Below are 6686 nucleotides of genomic sequence, written 5' to 3' on the forward strand. Positions count from 1 at the left end.
CATTATTGGACAAAAATACCCCCTGGTGAACAGTGGGAAAGGAAAGGGGGTGAAGTCTGGTTTTAATGTACCAAAAGCATAATCCTTGCTTATATAGATCTGGGAGAAGCCAAGATAAGGAATCCCTGCCCTCCTTGTCCTCCTGACAGGACTGGTAAGTCCGAACTAGAAACATTGGTATATCAGTATTTCTACACCTAGAAATAGCTGTCCAAGAGGGTGACCTAAGATGTAACAAAAAACTAGAGAGAGACACTAGGAAATCTTCAGAAAGGGGGTGCTGGAGGAGATGCTTCTCCATGGTAAGATCTATTCCTTGAAGTAAGTTGAGAGTTAGATATCCAGGATGTGGGCTCAGCAGGTGAGAAACGGGAATGACGCTGAGCTTTATCTCTGAGAATTGTTTTCTCAGGATGTGTCTGTGAGACACAGAGAGGTGCAAGTGACCTCCACCTGCAGGGTAGCACTCCTCTTCTGGAAGGGGCTTGATCACCTTGGCATGGACGTGTGCCCAAGCTCTGCTCCCACCTGCATGTGCCAGTAGCTTGTAAGTGCATTCAAAGGGCTTTTAAATCCCCAGGGAAAAAAACAACATGAAAAGATAGTTCTGGTTTAACTTCATATCATATTACATCACAACATAACCTCACTGATGCAGCTAAAATAGTCTGCCCATTTTCGCATAGACGTGTCTTGCTTCAGAGACCTGAGGCTTTACTGTTGTGTGCAGATGATACACAGGAAAATATACCCCTTAAGGAACAACTATAGAATAATCAGCTCAAAGAGGCAATTTCTTCCTATCCCCATGAACTAGTAGTTGGCTTATGCCCTGGACTGTGAAGGCTTACACTCCCCATTTGTTATTATATTATAATAATAATAATAATAATAATAATAACAACAACAACAACAACAACAGTAACAACAACAACAATAATAACAATAATAATATTTAGAAAGTGTCCTTGTGTTTATGCCATTTTTATCTTTAAAATATGCCACACTCAAATTCATATGAATTCCAAAAAGCAACACTTGCTGTCACTGCATGCCACTAAATTGTTAAAGTAGTGGAAAAAGCACGAATCTGTATAATGATGGGCTTTTAATTTTTTTTAATGTGCTATTGGTGTTAATTTCCGTGCCTGTAATGTTTATGTTCACTGTAACCGAACAATAGAACTTTGTTTTTGTTCTTTGTGTAAATTAAAAACATCTGTTCTCTTTATACCAAAAGTTGTTTTTTAAGAGAAGCTGGTCTGATCTAACTAAATACCAATGCTGTGTCCACAATGAGTTACTATTAATATTTGGGAAAGGCAACCATCCAAAGCAAGTGTAATGTCAAATCACTGGCGGGAGTGCATATTTATTGCTCGAAGTGACAGATAAAAATGCAGAGGTTACAAAAACAAAATTCTTGCAGATGACTAATGATCTGTATGTATGCCCCCAATGCCCCATCACCACATTTACAATTGGCAGGGTGTTCTCCACCACCTCCCGCTCCCCGGGATTAATTGACAAGAGCCTGGTAGCTTGGCACCCTCCCCAGGGGAGCGACTCTGCTCCCACCTTCCCTATGGCAGACCCTGCATGGAGTGACCTTCGGGGGGTGCTGGAGCCTGATCCATCTGTTTAATTTGTCTGATTTTCCCCCCGCCTTGCTCTGGTATTTGGCTGCGTGGGTTTATTTGCCGCCAAAGGCATGTAACTGCTGCACAGGTGGAGAAGGTGGAGCACTCACCATGTGCTGCTGTAGTGCCCATGATGCTGGCATGATGGTGGGCTTCAAAGTTGTCTGTGAAGTCCTGGTATGGAGAAGCTGGCAGCCCAAGATGGAAGTCTGTCACCCTTCTCGTGAGGAGCAGTCCTGCCCTCAGCAGCAGTCTTGCTGAAGTAGCCAGAGGCTGTTTCAGAGAAATTAATGTGCTATTTGTCATGAGCACCAGTGGCAGAACTGGGGTCCAAGAGGTTCAGCACTGTCCCTGTCCAGGTGGCCATGTAGCCTTGTCACTAATGTGCTTGAGGACCTCAGAGAAGATGAAATGATCCTTACAGGCAGACATCTTGGGAAGGAAATACATCTAATTAACATTTCTTGATGAAGGGCTTGATTCAAGAAAGCATGTCTATTGAGTGCAGCAGTTAAGCTTTTGCTTAAATCTCATTTATTTCAGTAAGATTTTAACACAAGTAAACTTTCCAGGCCCTGGGCATGCAGGCCACCAGGACTTCTCCCCTTCCTGCTACCTCTAGTGTCCTGTGTCAAGAGTGCCCAGCCTTTCACTGGCAAGAACCAAGAAAAACATTTGGCTGTGTTAAAGAATTAGATATTTTGTTTATGTTTATTGCAGTCAGTGCCACAACAGATCTTGACTTATTATCAGCATAACTTCCCTGCTCCCTGTTAAGATGCCCCATCCTAATGTGTCCTTCCCCTCTCCTGTTCTCTTGTGGAGAAGCCCTGTGCTCTTTGTTTTCCCATACCCTTTTCCCATCCCTTTTCCCATATTATTCATCTCCATCTCTTCCCACAGCATCTTTGTGTTCTCTCTGATTTGTGCTGCAGTGTCCCCCTGTCCCACTCCAACAGGTACCTCCACAGGCGCTGGCTGCGGCCTACTGCTTCCTGAGGAGGCTGCCTATCATCAGCCGGTTGGTGGTATTTCGGCTCCGTCTCAGACACCAGCAGCTGCCTCCAAGATCCAGCTGTGTGCAGAACTTGCTGAGTCACATTTTCACCACAAAAACACTCATGTGCTTCCTGAGAGTCGCACAGTTATAGGCACGGCTTGGCCAGAGAGGAGCAGACAGCTCTCACCCTGAAGCGCATCCAGGAATGCTGGCAAGAAGTCACTTTTTATTTCCTATCTTGGGTTACCGCAGCACGGGTTAGGACTACAAAAGCTTGAAATCCCTGGCAAGCTAACGCTGTACATCTGTCTAAGATGACGGCCAGCGTGGACAACCATGGGCTTCGGCCCATGGCCAGTATGAAGCACTTTGTTCCTTGCTGAGCAGCTGTCATTAACAGTGATCTGTGAGGTTCCTTCCTAATATCACTCAGTGGCTTGCACAGCTGCTGTCTTCTCTGGTGGCATCCGCACTTACCTGTTTGGCTGCAGAGGTGATCTGCTGCTCGACCTCACCAGCTAATTGTTGTTTTGCTGTTGGGAGGGCACATGCTGTTTCATGTGAGGCCCCCCTCAGCCAGGGGCAGCTGCAGGAACAACTGCACTTCTTCCATCTGTAAAATGGGACCAGCCCTTGCTCCCCAGGATGCTTTACAAGGGATTAGGATCTTTGTAGGGTGACTCAAGAGGGGCTATAGCTCGCCAGCCTCAGTCTACCCATGAGCAGAGGTCTGCTTGGGAAGGTGATCTGTGGAGTCACTGTCTTGTATTACTGGCAGCTTATGTAGCTTTTCTGTGAGCAGAAATTGATGAATTAAATTGGTGCTTCACTAGAGGAACTGAGTCTTCATCTGTGTTTCATGAGACGTGTCAGACTTCCCTTCCTCTCAGTAGGACCTGGCCCTTATTGTCCATAGCGAGGGGTAGAGCAAGGTGCAAAGCCACCTGTGGTGTCCTCTTGTCCCTTGCTGGAAACAACCTCGATGCTGATTGTCCCCAGTTATCCAGACTGATCTTGTGCATGATACTGCTGTTGTGTGCAACCATGACATTTTTTGGTGCAGGGGCAGGTCAATAGCTGCCCATATTTTAAAGAGTGCCTTTAAGAGCAGTAGTTGCCCACGGCTCTGAGGTCCTTTGCCTCTCAGTGCTGCTCAGTGCAGTCGTGGTGCAGCAGGGACCCTTAAGCAGAGCGGCAGTGCCGCCGCAGTGGTGCCGGCCCTCATCTGGCCGTGGTGGCCATCCATGGGGTGGGCTCAGAGGGCCTGCAAGACCCCTGCCCACACACCCAGGGCTGCTGGTTGGAGCAGCGCCAAGGAGCTGGGTGCAGGAGGGGTTGCACACAGAGCTGGAGTCCATTTGTCCCCATCGTCCCTGTGCACTCCTCTCCAACCCCTTCCCAAATGCCTTTAGCTTTCCCTGGACTTCCACAGGCAAATCTGCAGATTTTCACCCGTGCTGTCCTGTCCCCAGTGTACTTGTGGTGTGGGTGCTTTTTTCGCCTGTTTCCATTAGGTGTCTCCCTTTTCCTCCATATGAACACGCTGGAGCTGCGTTTGTTCTGCTGGTGATCATCCCTCACGCACTGGTCTGAACTGGAGAGCCCAGCAGGGCACTGGGGTTCCAGGACCCCCTTTCCTCTGGGGCTGAATTTCTGGTGCAGGCCATGTTGCTGGATTTTACTTAGGGATCTCTGTGCAGGGAATTTCCTTAACAGGGTGGAGAAGTGGGATCTTGCCCCCAGCCCCACTGTGCAGGGTTTTGTCACCCTCTTTTCCCACCTCCCAGGCTGCTGCAGCGGGCTCCTCAGGGCTCTTTGCGGTTGGCGGTGATGGACATCCCTGCTCGAAAACCACTGACAATCCATACGGATTATTTTAAAGCTTCATCAAACCCACCTTGATGGAGTTTCAGGCTGAGCCCAGTAATGTCAATGAGGAGTTTAGAGAAGGGCAGTTGCTTTGTTGCTGGTGCTGTCTCTGTTTGGGACCTAGGATGTTCCCCTGTGTTACAGATACATGGAGAAAACACATGCAAAGTGAGATGCCTGAGAGCAAGCTATGCACAAAAGTGCCTGCCTCCTGCCTTGAATCCTAATGTGAAATGATAGCAACTATATTCCTGAGCCTTATGTGGGGAGAAGGCGGTGCTTTTGGCAATGAGATGGCTGAGAGGGTTTTGCCTCTCTTCCTGCAGCTGATTTCTAACCCTGCCTCTGCTCTGATCAGTTTGGGTCCTTGTGTAGCCGCTGTGACATCCTGTGGAGCTGTCTAAAATTATTCAAATTTTGTGCATCTTGACATTGGACACAAATTTCTGCTGATCCAATGTTATTTGGTGCTCAAAATACAGTCAGTTGTGAAGGCAATAGCAATGCAGTGCCCTGCATGCTGCATCATTCACAGAGATCCAGTCACTGCCATGGCTTGTTCCTCATCTGCAAATCATCTTGTATGGGGACTTTTATGGCATTAAAAGTTTTATACCTGATTGCATTATTTTATTTTTAATTCACAAGTAACACTGAAGTGGCACCATTGGTACTCCTGCAGTATACAAAATTAGGTCATTTTGTCATCATTCTGTAGGGAGAAGGACATAAGTTTGAGACCAAGACACTATCCTAAGATTTAGGTTCTGGATGGAAATGTCTCTATAGAAGTATTTTTTTAAGTTTTATTTTGATTTTTATTTATTTTTTTAATTCTGGGCATGAGCTCTGGTCATTGGCAGTGCTGTCAGTTCAGCTGTCGCACAAGCAAGTTTTTGCTTCAAGATACAGCTGCATCTATAATCTTTGGTCTGGGTTGACTTATTTAAACAACACGTAGCATCTGGTCTCTGTGGCTTGGGCGACTTACTGGAGGTCACAGAGCAAAGACTGGGAAAAAGCCCAGCTCTCCTGCCTCTGATCTCTGTGCTCAAGGTTTTGCAATTGCTTCCTTCACCACAGAGCAACATTGGTGTCCCCTGACAAGAAAGGTATCATAGCCAATACAAGGTAGCTGAGAAGCTGGCTCGTCTGCTTGGAGGCGAGTGGTTGATGAGCTGAAGTCTGGCTGGTGGTCAGTGCTGAGTGGAGTTCCTTGGCTGCTGTGACTGGGATAGGTAGCGTTCAACACCTCCATCAGTGCCCAAGGTGATGGGATGGCAGATACCTCAGTAGATGAGGCCAAGCTGAGAGAGCATTGAGTGTGTTGGCGGTTTGACTGCTATTCAGAGGGATACGACAAGCTAAAGAAATGGGTCTATGGCAACCTCAGAAAGCTCAACAAAAAGGAATGCAAAGTAAGTCCTGTGTTTAGGGTGGAGTAACCCCATGCACCAGTACTGGCTGTGGACTGGCTGCTAGGAAGCAGTTATGAGACAAGGACCAGGGAGTCCTGGTGAACACCAAATGGGACAGGAGTCCACAGTGCGCCCCTGTGGAAATGAGTCTACTGTGCACTAGGCTGTATCAGCCAAACCGCAGCCAGCAGGTTGAGGGAAATGGTTATTCCTTTCTGTTTGTCACTTGCTGGAGTATTGTGTCCGGTTTTGGCCCCTTGGTACAAGAATGACACGGACAAACTCAGACGAGCTCAGCCAAGGCCACCGGGGCTGGAGAACATGAGGTAGGAGTAGAGGCTGAAAGTCTGGGTTTGGTCAGCCCAAGGAACAGGGGCAGAGGGGACATCTCACTGTTGTGTCCAGCTGCCCAAAGGAGGGTTGCAGAGAAGATAGCACTGGACTCTTCTGAGATGTTCATAGCAAAAGGACAGGAGGCAATAGTCACAATCTACAGCAAGGGAAATTCTGACTGAATATAAGGGAAAAAAAAAAAGAAATCACCACCAGTGGTTAACCATTGGCATCATTGGCCAGAGAGGCTGTGCAAGCTCCATCCCTGAAGATTTTCAAAACATGACTGAACAGACCCCTAAGCAACTTGATCTAACTTTGAAGCTCTGAGCATAAGTTTTGACGAGATGACTTCCAGAGGTCCCTTCCAACCTAATTTATTCTATGACTCTACAATAGCTGGATATCTTCAATATAATTCCTGCT

Source organism: Mesitornis unicolor, unplaced genomic scaffold, assembly GCF_000695765.1.
Source record: "Mesitornis unicolor isolate BGI_N332 unplaced genomic scaffold, ASM69576v1 scaffold15126, whole genome shotgun sequence".
Classification (NCBI taxonomy): Eukaryota; Metazoa; Chordata; class Aves; order Mesitornithiformes; family Mesitornithidae; genus Mesitornis; species Mesitornis unicolor.